The 16,432-nt window shown below is 41.3% G+C and overlaps 2 pseudogenes; both read right to left on the bottom strand.

Annotated features, from left to right (window-relative positions):
- Positions 1–297: 297 nt before the first annotated feature.
- Positions 298–6,093, bottom strand: LOC117709215 (oogenesin-3-like; annotated as a pseudogene).
- Positions 6,094–11,464: 5,371 nt separating this feature from the next.
- On the bottom strand, positions 11,465–14,311 carry LOC117708383 (PRAME family member 12-like; annotated as a pseudogene).
- Positions 14,312–16,432: the final 2,121 nt, after the last annotated feature.

Raw genomic sequence — 16,432 nt, 5'->3', positions numbered from 1 at the left:
TATCAAAATATTTATTGCATAAATCAAAAGGGGAGGCAATGTCCTCATGGAAGATTACCTCTATTATAATACACACAAACTACAATAATCCTAGAAAAGTAAAGAGTGCTTGACATTTTCTGTAGATGCTACATTCATTTACCAGCTCAGAGAAAGATCTTGCCTTTCCAGTGTGTTTCAGGCCTGTAAGTGATTAGCATTTCCATGCTCCAATCAGCAGTGGACATTCACTTAGGGTTTCATCAATCTCCAATAATCAGCTTCCATTTCTGTCTTCCACAATCAACTTTACAGTAGTTATATTTCATAATGGCAACTTTCGGTCTCCAGATCATAAATATAGTAACCACCACAATTGAAGCATTGGGATGTTTCAAAGGTGACCTCCTTGGGCATTCTTTTGGCCCTGAGTATATCCAGGAGCTCCGGACACAATTTTTCTAATCTGTGTTTAAGTATTACATCCCTGTCATAGCACTCTAGAGGGACAGGGTATGCCTCATTTTCCAGCTGGCTCAGCTGGGCTGTGTGGTGTAAAAGTTCTTTCAGGAAAAGCAGAGAAAAGTCATTATCATTGAAATTGACAACTCTGAGCTGGGAACATTGGCTTAGGGCAGGCAGCAGGGTATTCAACTGAGAGTCCTGTATACCACGTGACTCTAATCCCAGGAATTTCAAGGTATGTCCAACTCTCTCAAGGAAAAACCCAAGAGGCTCAAAGAGTAAATCACATAAATTAATACTATCAAGGTTTAAAGATTTGAGCTCAAAAATATTTGAGCAATAGGACAGGCAATCCAAGTCTGACTGTGAGAAGTTACAGTCAGTGATGCTGAGTGACGCCAAGGGTTTCTTCAGGCACCTGAGGAGAGAAAACATTATTGCTTTCTGTCAAATTGTGTTGAAGAGGGTGGATAGGATTGACAGCTATGCAGATGACATTCCCCCCCCCCAAATCATTCTGAATGTATATTGAGAACAACCCTCAGGACATGGCCTTTTGTTTTCTGCTCACATACCTCCCAACATTCTAGTCTGAGTCCTTAAGATTCATTATAGTCATGACCCAGGGCCTGACAGAAAACCAAAACAATGGATATATCTGGGTAACATGGTCTATGTAAGAAGGACTAGCTACCCAAAACAAAATTCAACAACTTCCTAGTACTATTTTTAAGAGTTCTATGAGGTTTTGTTTCTCCAAGTTCCATGATCCTGTCTTCACCTTGAAACCCATTGTCCCATATTTCTCATCCACTCAATCTTCTTCTGAACTTAAAACTATTTACACATAAGCAATAAGAGGTTGCTTGTGTCTAGTCATACAGATCTTGGCACAGGGCTCATTGCCTCGATATGCTAGGTCTCTGAGAGTGATAGGTTTATATTTGCCAGATGATAAAATCTTCTATAACTTGCAAAAAACAAAACAAAACCACATCAAAATCAAGGCAAAAGAAAAGAGATTAGTTTTTTTCTGGTCTACTACGGGACCCTTCCTTACCTGAGGAATCCTTTTAGGTTGCCATATATATAAGGGGATTCATTTACAGAGAGTTTCTGGAGACAGTGGAATGGGGGAAGTAGAGACATGTCAGAATCACCCATCCTTAGGGTATCTGTGATGTGACATACTGTGAGATTGAGAAGATTGTTCAGCTGTCTCAGGAAGGGATTAAGAAAATCAAAATCTTCTATAGAAAGATGACATAGCATTAGATCTTGTACACAGTCTGCATGTAAAAACTTGAAGATTTCTATGACTGTAGCTTTGGTTAAACCCTGAATCTCTAGATTTCTATTGCACAGATGAATGTAATCTTTTCTCTGCTGGGCCCACTGAAACAAGTATCTGTCAGATTCATCAAGTCTGCCCTCCATGATTTCAAGTTGTGTTGTCACCTTCAATTCCTTCTTCACCCCACAGCCAGGACTATTCTTCACTGGCTGCTTCTGTGTCATTAATCTTGGTAAGAGTTCATGGGATCCAGCACATATGCCCGTAACATCGTGCTATTCATTCCTCCAATTGATCTCTCTGAGTTTACACCTACTGTGGGAGAAATGAGTATAACTATCAGATGGTAAAAGAAGACACATTTAATAGTCTGATTCTACTCTACATATTACATTTAAGCAGCTTCTTTCAAAACTTTGTTTTCCTGTGTCTAGAATCAAACCCTGAAACTTAAGCTCAGTGAATGAATAGCATTCTTTGCAAGACAGGCATCTTTAGCCCTGTCTTACTTCCCTTCATTCCAAGCTCCTTAATCCCAATGTCATTTCTCTTGTACCTTTGAGGGATGCAGGAAAAGACCCACTCCTCTTGGGTGTGTCTATTCTTTTCTGTCTTCTACATTATTTATTATTTGCCCAGAGAGTTGAGACTAAGCACAAACCTTTACACCTTCTCAGCCTCTACATTCAGAAGGTAACAGTCTAGACTGTGGGTTGAAGAAAGAATTGATGATCAGAAGGTTCTGATCCAAAGGTGGCCAAATATTCTGTGTCCCTAGTTTCTCCTCCGCAGTCAGAGACCCATCCTCCAACCCCAGCCAATCTTGCCTACCTGGAGCGAACCTTTTGTGTAATCAGTATATCTAGTCCCTCAAGCATAGCCTTCAAAGTCTCCAAGTTGCGGTTTTCTATCATTATTCCTACAGAAAGGTATGGGTAAGGCCACACAGGTATCATGGCTGTCAAGACCTTTGTATGCCCATTAATGAAGGCCTCCTCAAACATCACTGGGAACAGAAGATGGGGCAGGTCCTTGAGAGCAGAAATGGCCAAGGCCTCCTCCCTCAGTAGCCTCTGCATTGCCAGCTTCTCAAGGGTGAGTGGAGAGTAGACTTTCTTTGTGTCTTCTGAAGAGTCATCCTAGGGAAGCCAGGAAAAATATACCATGAATGACAAGAAACTTAGGAAGCCCTTCTGTACACGCAAGGAAATGTGAGAGCTAGATTACTAAAGATGAGGGCAGAGAACCCAGTTTGTCACTTTGAATAACCAATTTTTTTTTCATTTGTTCTTTGAGATAATATCTTTACAGAACTACCTATATCCCTGGCTATCCTAAAACTAGCTTTATAGATCTCAGTGGCCTGGACCCACAGAGAAATACCTGACTGTACCTCCCAAGTGTTGACATTACATGTTTCCATCTCTGCTCGGCCTGGGCCACCACAGCATGACTAATCAAGCACTGCTTGTTCTGGCCTGTGCTGGTTTTAAACCCATAATTCTCTCTGATGCTATGAATTTTCTCCAAAGTATCCTAGTTCCCAAAGGCCACATCCAATCGCAGCCAGAGATGGGGTAAATTCATCCCACTGGGAAGGCATCACGAGGAACTCTGAAGCTTCAGCCACTTGTTGGATGATGACTGTGCTTAGCTTTCCAGGCCCTCAAAGAAAGCAAAGAAAATCAGCTTCCAAATTGTCTACAATCTTTATCTATCCAGCTACATTGCATAGATTGAGTCACCTCATCTTTGAAATACCCATCATTAGTTATTGACATCAATCTTTGATTGTGACCCTTACATGTCTTTTGGAGAAGGTGTTGGTAAAGTTCCAAGCCTGAGGTCTGCAAACTACAAAGCTAACAGAGTGGGAAAGAAACACTAAAGTCACTTATCCTTCAGTAGCCATTGACATGGTTGGTGACCCTTTATAAAGCATCCAAAATAAAGAGACTATGAGGTAGAGATTATAATTCACAGGCTGAAGGCAGGAGGCTCACTAGCTCCATGTCATAATTGGTTACTTATACAGCACCAGACCAGCTATCCTGAGACCTGCAGAAACTAAATGAAGACCAACATGTAACAAAAATGGAGCAGATATTAAGTAATATTTAGATTTTTCTGTTTGAATATTTAATAATAACAAAAACCTGGATTCTTTCTGAAACTTTGAAGACATACTGATTTCCTTGAAAAGAGTAGTCCATGTATCAATCAGCAGATAGAAATATCTTTTGTGTGTGTGTTGTTGATTTTATTGGTTTGGAATTTTTTTCTTCTCTGAGACATGATCTTATAGCTGTTTTTAAACTTTCTATATATATATTAGTCTGTCATCAAACTTAATGAGTATCCAGCCTCTGCATTTCTGTTGCAGTCAAGAGTAGGTATCGGTAGAGAGGAGAGAGCAAGACTGTTATTGTGATATAATGAATATTATACACACACACAAACACACACATATATATACACACATGTATGTGTATATATACATTTCTTCCTGCAAGTTTGAGGACATCCTGGGTTCGATTATAATGAGAGGCTATTTATCAGTGAGCAAATGCAAATACCATTTGTTTTTTGATATTTTGTGTTTGTTTGCTTGTTTTACATTATTTATTTAGTTATATAACTATTTCTTTATTTAGTGTATATGAGTACACTGTCTCTGTCTTCAGACACACCCAAAGAGGAAGAGGGCATCAGACCACATTATAGATGGTTGTGAGCCACCATTTACTTACTGGGAATTGAACATAGTACCCCTGGAAGAGCACTCAGTGTTCTTAACCACTGAGCCTTCTCTGCAGCCCCTTGTTTCGCCTTTTCAAAAAATATATGTAATATCCAGCTATTTTGACACTCACAGCCTCCCTCTGCCTCCCTGTTGTTGGGATTGAAAGCACACCAAAGAATGCCAGGCTTAAACTGACAGAAAGATCAGCACTCAAGGCACTTGAGTAACTCATATCTGACATTCCAGACTAGAGTGCCGAGAATGCAAGATCACCCTGACATTCTTAGTGCAACTGTCTCAAAAAAACAGAATCAAAACTAATAAAACAAAAAAATTCTACAGAAACCACAATAACCCAGTTAATAATTAGATGTAATTGAGAACACACTTGGATATTCTGGTTAAACAGGCCTCAGGTGGCTGAGGTAGGAGAATTTCTGTGAGTTTATGGCTTGGTGATATTTTTTTAATTAATTTACATTCCAGCCATTGATTCCCTCCCCCAGACCCTCATCTAATTTTTTTCAGTGTTTCCTCCAAGAGAATGCTTCACCCACCCCTAAACCTTCAGGTATCTCTCTTCTCTAGGGCCTCAAGTCTTTCCCACTGAAGCTATATCATGCAGTCCTCAGCTATATATATGTACTGGGGACTTTGGACCAGACTGTGTATGCTGTCAGGTTGGGTGGCTCAGGCTCGGGGAGCTTCCAGGCTTTCAGGTTAGTTTAGACTAGTGGGATCACCATAGGGTTGCCCTGCCCTTCAGTTTCTTCAATCCTTCCCCTAATTCAAAGGTAGAAAAAGCTCTAAAGACCAAGAGGCACTTAAAGAAATGTTCAAAGTCCTTAGTCTGCAGAGAAATGCAAATCAAAATGACCTTGAGATTCCACCTTACAATAATCAGAATCACTGAAATCAAACCCTACAATGACTGCACTTGCTTGTGAGGATGTGGAGAATGAGAACACTCCTCCATTTCTATGGGATTGCAAACTGGTGCAAGCACTCTGGAAATCAATTTGGTTGTTTGGCAAAAAAATTAGAAACACTTCTACCTGAATAGGCAGCTATATTACTCTTGGTCAGATACCCAGAAGATGCCCCGCCATATCACAAGGACACTTGCTCCTCTATGTTCATAGCAGCCTTATATGTAATAGCCAGAAGCTGGAAACAACCCAGATAGCACTCAACTGAAGAATGGATATAGAAAATATCGCTCATTTCCATAATGGAATAAAATCCAGCTAATAAAACAATGAGGACATCAAGAATTTTTTAGGCAAATGGCTGGAACTAGAAAATATCATTCTGAATGAGTTACCAAAGACCCAGAATGCCATGCATGGTGTGTACTAATTGGTAAGTGGATATTAACCAAAAAGTACAGAATATCTAGGATACCAGCTAGGCAAACTTACTTAGAGAGAACTCATCTTAAAAAAGGAGAACCACCAAGTAGAAAATTATATGAACAAAATTTCAAGTGAGGACAAGGCTAGACTAGGTTGCATGAGATGAGGTATCCTCATGGAGCTGAGGGACTTACTTCATCTGGACACTGGGAACAGATCACCATATTCAGGCAGGGGAAGGTTGTAACTCCAGGCTTCAAGAGACTGAGGGTTTCTCTGCCTGCTCTGACTCTTTATATACCTCTCAGCTCTATCCTCCCTTTGTAGCCACACCCTCACCACAAAAGTAGGTCTCTGATTAAATATTGAGTCTCTACCCACTTCCTTATCTTCAGATTTGGATGGTGTAGGTAAATTGGATCAGATCTGTACACAGGAAGATTCTTAGACGAGAGAGATAGTTAAGAACGTATCTACTGAAACCAAGTGGTTGTGCCTCGTGCCTTTAATCACAGCACTTGCAAAGCAGAGACAGGTGGATTTCCGAGTCTACAAGCATAGGGTACTTATCCAAACTCTTTCTGACTATATATTGTGGTCAACTCCCAGGACATGGCCTTCTCTTGTGTGCTCACACAATTCATATTCTAGTCTGAGGCCTGTGAGTATCAGCTTGGACATGATTAAGAACGTGGCTGGAAATCATATCAATGGCTATATCAGGCCAACATGGTGCATGTAGGAAGGTGTATTGCATCCTCCATAAGCACTTCTCCTCATCCCGGTCCCCACCCAGTGATTCCTACGTGTACTCCCTGCTCCAGCACTTCATGGAAAATGAGATTGAAAAAACAAAGTTGGAAATTCTTACTCTTCTCTCCTGGGTAAGGCTTTCTCAACATTCATATTTGTTTGATTCCTTCTTTGTCTCACCATATAGCCCAGACTGGTCTTAAAGTCAAAACCATCCTGTCTCAGTGCACATAGTCCATAGCTACCCACAGAAAGAGAAATGAGAAAGGACAGGAGGGAAAGTGATGTAAGCAGAAGGGTTCACTGGCATGTCTTTCTCAAATTCACAGTCTCTCAGAGTACTCTTGTGTAGTCACATGACTCCAGAGCTGCTTATGGGAAACTTACATGTCTTTGTTCACTTTCAAATTTCAGACACAGTTTGGGTGTGAAGCCAGGTGGTCACTACTTCACAGAACTTCTACCTCACTCTCCAAATTAGTATCCAAAAGGCCAATGTCCCAAAGGACCTGGTAACAACTTTAAAAGTAAAGAGTAATGCCATACATTTCAGAGATTCTCCTCAGTCTGTGCTTGGCAGACTCAATGTGTGGAAAGCAGAACCTGGGTTGTTGGGCCTATGACAGTAGGACTGTCTCTTTTGAGGCCTTTATAGGTGATCAGTGTCTTTTTGCCAGAAGAGGCTGCTCACATCACCTTCTTTTGAATAACCTTTCCAAAGGGAAATGAGATTCAAAGGAGCAGGGTTTGGCCCCTGGTGGGACAAAGGTTAATTGTACCTGGGTCAGTTCTTATTAGAGTCTCCATTTGCTGAGACTGATGAGTGTTTGGACTTGATACCTCTAGAGAGTACAACAGGGCACACTGAGTCCTCTATTATTGCAGAGTGGGGACTCTGGCCTTGGGATGGTGCCTGGGATGGGGGAGACCTATACTTCCTAAGGCATAGCATGAATATATGGCACCTGAGTGCTTTACCAGACCCCCTCTGACTCAGACATGTCCCTGTGGACAGGTGTGCTGAATGATTTCCTGAGCTCCTGGATGCACAGAGCCTACAGGCAACCCAAGGCAGCCCAAGATGCAGAAACCAGTGGCTTCAATCAAGTCCTCTCAGCAGGCAGACACTAGGCAGGAACCTGTAGCTGTAGTTTAATCCTGAAGAAACCACCAGGCTTGGCAATTGGCTTCAGGAGATGGCATAGAAGCAGAAGCTGGCACAGGAATCTCACAAGCAGTTCTTGGCAAGTTTCTCTCAATAGCAGCCTTATTACAAGCTGAGCTCAACATTGCTATGTAAAGCAAACCAATACATGGGTGCTGTATAGTGGAAAAGAGTGGGAAGAGCAATCCAAACCAAAGCTCAGTGCTGGTCTCCTACTGTCTGTAGGGCCATAATTACTCCTTTATCAAGCAACCTTTACATGTCTGCTTTATTAAAGCATCCTTTCACTTGTGCCTGCTTCAGGAAAATATTCTTCACGTGTCTGCTTTACCAAGATATCCTTTCACCTGTGTGGCCCAGAAAAACATCATTTGTTATAACTAACTTTCCAGAGACACTAGTTTCTTCTTCACAAGGGAGGTAGATTCAGGGATATCCCAGAGTTGGAGGTCAGCCTTTTCTATATAGCAGTTTCCTTTACAGCCAGCACTAAACAAATATACTGTCAAAAAAAAAAAAAAAAAAAAAAAAAGAGAAAAACCAAAAACCAAAAAAAGCCAAAATAAAAAAATATGCTTTTTAAATGAAAAGTACTTGTGAGTATTTAATTACAAGATTTTTCCTGGCTACTGTGTATAAATAAAATAGTGCTTAGAAAGCATCTTCAATTTAATTTTACTGTATACATCTGTATATATACATTTATTTATTTATTTATGCAATCATTCATTCATTTGCTAAATTGCTGGAGTAATAATCTCATTTATCACACTTTAAATTTTTTTCTTATATTTAATTATGTGTATGTGTGTCTTTAATGAGAAATGTTAACATGGATCAAAGATCCCAGAGGCCAAAGAAGTAGAATCTCTCTGGATCTGGAATTTTAGGTGTTGTGAGCTACCTAATATGTGTGCAGGGAATTTTATTTGGGTCCTTTGAAAGACTAGCCTGTGCTCTAAACATGTGTGTGTTTGTCCATGCCTGGTTTAGCACAAATTATTGATATCAACCACTTAGTTTCCTAGATGGATTCTTCTGAGACATGCTTTTTTTACTAGGAGACAAGGACACCATCTGTATAAATGATGTAAATTTGAAACTGCTTTAAATGATCCATAATCCTTTGGTATGTCTGGGTCAATTAGGAGAAGCTGAGAAATTGCCTTGAGAAGGTATGACCCTTGAAGAAATATTTTCTCTTTAGAATGTCTGCACGTGGTGCTATGTGAGAGCATGCAGCTGCATTCATCTTGGTACTGAGACACTTCTGGCAAACCTGGAGTTTTTTCTTTTGATTATGCCTAGCAAAGTCAAAGGGGACTGAGATTGGTGTGGGTTGTCTGTTCCAATGAGCAGTAAGAGCAAGATAATCTTGGTAGCTGGAATCTTTCCCATTCCCAATTAACTTTGTATAATGTTTGAATAAACTAACTAGAGTGAGCTAGCTAGGTGTCAGTCTTCCCTGAGAGGCTGTAGCCCTCTGTTCCTTCAGTAATGAAGGCTTAGCATCTTAGTGAGTTTCTCTCTCTACTGTTGCACCTATGACCAAATTCAATTAAGTCCATTTGGAGACTGCATGTCCAGAACTGCTGCCTCACAACAGCAGTTGCAAGCCATCCTCCTGACTCAGCCCTCTTGTGTAGCTAGCTAGTACAACTGAAGAATGACAGAGCATCCAAGTCAGCTACACATTACAGGAAAGAATACACAGTTGTGACGATGTGTCACAAAGTCACATAGTCCTTAGAAAATATTTTTAGGAGAATCTGTGTGCATGTCTAGTGTCAGGAACAGAACAATGCCAATGGGACACACACTCAGGACCATGTGTATCACATGCAAAGGAAACTCAGCCAGGTGTGTTGGTTTACAACAGTCATCCTATCACATGGAATGCTGAGGCAGGAGTGCTGGGAACTGGGGTTTTACATCAACCTTAGCTACAGATCAAGACCTTACCCAAACACAAGTTAAAAATGAGTAGATAAATAGCTACTAAATTAATGAACAAAAACCTTATATTGGGGGAGTGGTTTAGTTAATGGGCACTTGAGTTCCACTCTAGTTTTAGTTTTGTGGTTTTCCCAAAAGGAAATCATTCAGTCTAGACACTATCTTATCAATGCATTTAGATCTGCCTGTTTCTTACTCTGGAGTGATGAGATTTTTGTGAGTGAAATGTAACCATGGGGATTTGTTTGTTTGTTTGTTTGTTTTGAGGCTAAGAGTCTCTATAGAGCTCTGTTTGTCCTAGAACTCTCCAGGTAGTCCAGGCAAGCCTCTTACTATTTATTTTTTTGCAGGGCAGAAAAACGGTTTATATTTTCCTCAGAAAAAAAAAACAGAAGTTAGGGAAACATTTATAACCCACATCAACTTGCAGTGGGTCCAACCCTTTTGAAAATAACTATTAAAAATATTAGGTGCTCTAAGCAGAATGAAGGTGTTCACTTCAGACAGAATGTACATGGAAGATGCTTGAAGATTGCATGTTTTTCCCTGAGAGATGTGTAAGACAAATAGAATTTGCTGAGACCATCTCTCCAAGCAGCCCCTCACTCTTCTCTTTGGAAGATGTGCTTCAACTATACATCTAGTCAGCACTCAGACCACATGCTTCTTCTTCCTCTAAATCAATCCCATTTTCAACCACTTGAGCTCTCCAAATCTCCATGGCCCTGCACTAAAATACCTACTAAGATCCTGTCTGTACTTCCGCTTTCACACCTTGTGAGCTGGGAAGTCAGGCTCCTAGTTAAAAAACTTCCATGACTAGATTATGAGAGGCTAACCTTTTAGTCACCTCAACTGACTCAAGGGCTCCCAGAGACTAGAGGAAAATGTCATTCACCTGGAATTGGAGATACAGGTGGTTGTGGGTACTGGAAATCAACTCTGCTCCTCAGGAAGAGCAGCAAGCTTTGTTTGCCTCTGAGTAACATCTCCAAATGATTCCATATAGGACTTTGAATAGGGTCTCATGAATCAATCATGAGATTACAAAATCTCCCCTAGGAAAAAACATGGTGGTCTTTATTTACTCTGAAAGATCCAAGAGAAGGAAGGGGCAGAGACAAGGGGACACATGATTATAGGGCCAGGGTTAGCACAATACACAAGTATAATGTTGTCAGAAAACTAACTCAGTAAAAGAAGAAAATAAACATGTTCTTACAGAACTGATTTATTGCAATCTATGACAGATTATAATTTGAATGGTGGTGTGAAAAGATAATATAAGGCTGCAGGAGCACCCCATGAAAGAGACACAGCTTAAAAGTGATAGCAGTCTAATACAAAAATACTCCTAGGTTCAGTTCAGCCAATAGGAGGATGTCATCCAGAGGCAGAATGGCACAGAGTCCTCCTAATCAATTCCATTATGCTCTTTATAATGTCCTCTCTATCACCTGTGCTTCCACTACGGTCCCTCATATTATGAAAGTGCTGGGATGGAAGGGCTACAATTATGGAATACTGTTGTTAACCAATGGTGGGTATGTACTGTAGATATTAGGCTGAAAATAAGATCATGGTTCTTCATGTCAACACAACTACTTTAAATCTGAAGAATATGATTGGAATTCAAATGACATGAAATAATTATTTTTCCACAGCTCATCCAGAAATGCTTTAGTACACATGGCCTATGTCTCTAATCAGTCACTTGAGTCCTGTCTTTCATTTATCAGAGCCCAGCAATGACCTTATTTTGTATATTCCCAATAAGAACATAGCCTGGCCTCCACATCATAGGTAAAAAATTTCCGACAATCTAAGCATCTCTTACTCACAAAGTAGACCTGTTTTGGCTGCCTTATACCTTTGAGTGTGTCTATAAACTCAGAACAAAGTTGTACAAATCTGTATGGAATAACATCACCAATGTCACCAGAGACTTCATCAGGGGCAGGGTACTTCTCCAGGGTCAGCTGTGTGAGGTTGGCAGTATGCTGCAGCAGCTTCCTCAGGCTGCCCATGGACAACAAGTTCTTCACAAAATTGACTTCAGTGAGCTGGGAACACTGGCTCAGTGCAGGCAGGAAGGCACTGATTTGCATGTTCATAATCATACAGCCCTTCAACTTTAATGTCTGCAGAGTAGCTCTCAGTCTTTGTTCCTAGAAATGCATCATTTAAATGTACAAAGATGGGGCTGGAGTGGTGGCTCAGGGGTTAAGAGCACTGACTGTTCTTCCAGAGGTCCTGTGTTCCATTCCCAGCAACCACATGGTGGTTCACAACCATCTATTATGGGATCGGATGCCCTCTTCTGGTGTGTCTGAAGACAGATACAGTGTATTCATTTAATAATTATATATAAATAAAAAAAATAAAAAATAAATAAAATAAATGTACAAAGGTGACACCACTCAGGTCCAGGTGTTTGAGCTGCTGGATGCTTGGACACTGGGACAGATACTTCATATCTGATTGTGACAGCAATCATTGAGTGATAGCAAGGGTCTCTAATTGACTTTCCAAGCCCCTAGAGAGAAAGAGAGAAGGGTAAAAGACTTTACAACATTGAAGTTTAATGGTTGCAGAGAAAAGACTGTGAAATCAACATTGCAGAGTCTCCTTAGCTCAAGGTCATTCTCAGACCTTTATTAAGGTCAAGGACAAGATGCTCCCTGTTGAAAAGCTAACAACTAATGTCATGTTCTTCTAGGTAGGACATAAGCAATCACTGTGTCTGCTACTGCCTTAGCTCCACACAGTTCCTTCTGAACTGGTAAGTGGAAAACATATTTTGGGACAGATGATGGAAGCACAGAAACCCAGTAGGATCAACTGGGAACCACTCAGAACAATCCTGCTAAAATTTATCTCAATGTACTCCAGCTTCCACACACACCCTCTGTCCTGTTCATAGGGTTTCTCTTTGACCACAGTCATTCACTCATTTCCCATCTACTCAGCCCCTTCCTGTGCTCAAATTTCCTCTGAATCATGGAAAGACAGGGGGAGAGGAGATGGAATCTGCTTTACTAAGGTGAGAAATCAGGATGCAACAACAGCATAAAGTACTATATCAATTATTCTAAGCTCACATTTGTATAAATTTAAGATGAGCTAGAAAACCACTATATAAACAGATGTTTAATGTAAAACAAACCAACAACAAAATACTTTGCTCACCCCAGCAAAAAGCTCTCTGTCCTTTCTTACTTGAGCACTTGGTCCAGATGACCATTCAGGAAGTAGACATCAATCAAATAGAGATGCTGGAGCTTATTCAGTTTGGAGAACTGGGAAAAGATCTCTGTAAAACAGCAGGCTTCCATCTCTTGGTCCCGAGGCAAATGCACAGGGACATAGATTTCCTTGAAAGTGAGTTTCTGGAGGTTTTTCATCTGGCCCAGGCCAGGGGCTAGCAAAGCAAGGGTGTGAATGTCCCAGCATGTGTTTATTTCCAATTCCTGGATTGAGCCTGTGTCAAAAACCTCCAAAACATCCAGTGGGTCATAGGCAGGAAACGCTCCAAACTCTACCTTCTGACAGATCACCTCTATCACATCTTTCCTCTGCTTGGCCCATCGATAAAAATATTTTAGATATTTGGAGGGACAGTGGGACCTGAGGAAACAGTTCATCAATACAGTCATGGCCTGTTTCCCACCTAGGATGCAATGATTTCCCACTGCTTGGTTGTTGCCATTTACATCTGGAGAGCAAATGATATGCTGTCTTCCAGCCCAAACATTTCCAAAGTTATGGTGCTCATCATGTAAATCAAGCACTTGTAGTTTCCACGTTCTGTGGGTAAAGTAGAAGGAAGTTCATATGACAGGAGACACAATGTGTAATCCGCATAACCCATAATTCAAATTCCCTTAAATCAATTCCTTGAAAATACTTGGGTCTGCCTGGTGGTGGTGGCGCGCACCTTTAATCCCAGCACTTGGGAGGCAGAGGCAGGTGGATTTCTGAGTTCAAGGCCAGCCTGGTCTACAGAGTGAGTTCCAGGATAGCCATGGCTACACAGAAATTCCTTGTCTCGAAAAGCAAAAAAAAAAAAAAAATACTCAGGTCCCATTTCTAGTGCCAGAGCCAGAGGCAGAGACAGAGTCATTGCATATTGATTCTTTCTATTCTAAGCTGTCCTACATACACCACTGTACTTTTTCTTCATTTCTGTTCTAGAAGATACTGACCACTATGATCAGAATCCTCTTCTTCACCTAGGACCACATTGTGAGTACTGTATAAACTTCCATCCATACAAACTTTCCCCCTCCCCCATGCTACCAAGGTCTTACTTACCTGGGTCAATCCTTTTGTGCCAACAGCAAATCCAGGCCATCAAGCAGAGCTTTCAAGGTCTCCAGGTGAGGCATCTCCATCAGGGATCCCACAGGAAGGCATGGGAAGGGCCATGCTGCTACCATCTGCCTCAGGATGTTAGGTTGTTTGCTGGTGAATGCATCCTTGAAGAGTGGTGGGAAATGTTGCAAGGGCAGGTCCTCCAGAGCAGAGATGGCCAAGGCTTCATCTTTCAGCAGGCTTCTTCTTGCCAGCTGCTGGAGTGCTGGTGGGGCCATGAGGCTCATCATGATTTTCAGTTATGCAGATGCTATGGAAATATCCAAGGAAAGAAAATATTTCATTTAAAACTCTTTTAGCAAGCCTTTCACACCCTACCCATGCTAATTACATGAACCAGGAAGGGGGACCAATCGCTGGTCTGGTGACATTGCAAACCTTGTGATTCAGATTACTAGATATCTGTCTTTCTTCTTGTCACAGTTCCTTCAAGGTCCTCCTGGTAATATGTAAGCACCCATTTCAACAGATCTTCCCTGATATTCTACACAATCTAGTGTAGTTTTCCTGTGAGTCCTGCTCTAAGATGTAACAGGAGAGTGACACATGAATCTGACACTTTTGTGGGAAACAATTAAAGTTTTACTATAATCAGTGGAACAATATATTGTATAAAATGAATAAAATTTTTCTTCCATGATATTTAAAAGCAGGAGCCATGCTAAATGCTAACCTGTTCTTTGAGAGACTGAATGCATTGAGGCCCTGAGCAGCCTTCTATCAAAGGCTTCCTTCATTCTTCCCACCATCTTTCCTTCAACCTTCATCAGACCTGGGGAACCTGAACCATTCAGGTAACCCTCCCTTCTCCACCATCTTCCCTGCTCATTGAGTCCTCTCAGGCCTCCTAATCTGCATTGAGCACCGTGTTCCCTCTGGATATGCAATCTCCTGCCACCTTCAGCAGACCTGTGGATCAGAAACCATACAGGTAAGCGTCCATTCCCTCTCACATCTTCTCTGCTTGTTGGGAGCCGACTTTTAGCAGAAAGCCCCTAGAAAGCAGCTATCATCTTTGCAGCCATCTGGAGCCATATACCCTGATAGAGACTTGCTTATCAACAGCCTACAACAACTGAGCACACTCTGACAAACATCTTGTTTATCCCACATAGCTTGTTTTTCTGTTTAGTGACCCCACCTGCATGGTGCATGTGGTAAAATGCCTTCAGCTGTGTTCTCCTGCTTGTGCTTATAAATACCCAGGATTTTCTTGTAATAGTGTCAATAGAGTCAATAGTAGGAGGTCAATAAAAGAAGTCAAATAGTGTCAATAGGAGAAGTCAATAGGAGAGGTCAATGAGAGATAAAAGGTGGTGAATATAGTCTATGGGAGACAGTAAACGATACTTGACCACACACCCTGTCTTGTCTCCATTCTTCAAGTCTCTTGCCCCTCCATCCCCACTCTCTCTCTTGACCAGAGCACTTAGCCCCAAAGGTGGAGCAGTGTGGACAGCAACATAGTAGCCCCAAAGCATGGGGCAGTGTGGTCCCCAACACCTGCTCACTAAGAAGACCTCTGGGACAAATCAAAATACCTAGAACATCCTTCTATCTCAGGGGACCCTCAATTCTCTTGCCACCTCTCCTTCCACGTAAACAGACTTGGGTGTCCTGAACTATACAGAGAAGCCACATGATAAGCCAAGTTATTTTGCCACATGATGAGTCCTCTGGGCCAAGTTAAGCCATCCTAAGCAGAGTAATATCCCAATGATATGCACATTCTCTGGTGACCTCAAACATGCTCCCCCATGTCACAAGGATACTTGTTCAGCTATGTTTATAGCAGCTTTCTGTTAATAACTACAAACTAGAAACAGCCAGAGATGGTCATAGCTGAAGACTGCCAAAGACAATGTAGTACATCTGCACAGTGGAATATTATTCAGCTATTAAAATCAAAGACAGTACAAATTGTGCAGGAAAGTCAAAGGAATTTGGAAATATCATGCTGAGTAAGATAACCCAGTTGGAAAAGGGAATGCATCGTATATACTCACTAAAAAGTGGACATTATACAATATACAGGACATTCATGCTATCCTCCACAGACCCAAAGAAGCTCAACAAGAAGGCAGGAACAAGTGAGGATGCTTGAATCTCACATAGAAGGAGGATAAAATAATCATAGGCAGATGAAGGAGAAAATGGGGTGGGAGTGAGGGTGGGGAAGATAATGCTTGGGGTCAGGATCAGGTGTGGGCAGAGACAGGAAAGATATAAAATGTCAATGAGAATGAATGGAAGTTTCAGCTGACTGGGATCAAAGTTGGGATATGTTCAGGATCAGGCAGTAAACTGACATAAGGCAGGTGCCCAATCATATATGGGGTTGACCTTAG

The sequence above is a fragment of the Arvicanthis niloticus genome, chromosome 5 (assembly GCF_011762505.2).
Source record: "Arvicanthis niloticus isolate mArvNil1 chromosome 5, mArvNil1.pat.X, whole genome shotgun sequence".
Classification (NCBI taxonomy): domain Eukaryota; kingdom Metazoa; phylum Chordata; class Mammalia; order Rodentia; family Muridae; genus Arvicanthis; species Arvicanthis niloticus.
The sequence above is the reverse complement of the archived record's forward strand: the minus strand, read 5'-3'. Positions and strand labels throughout refer to the sequence as shown.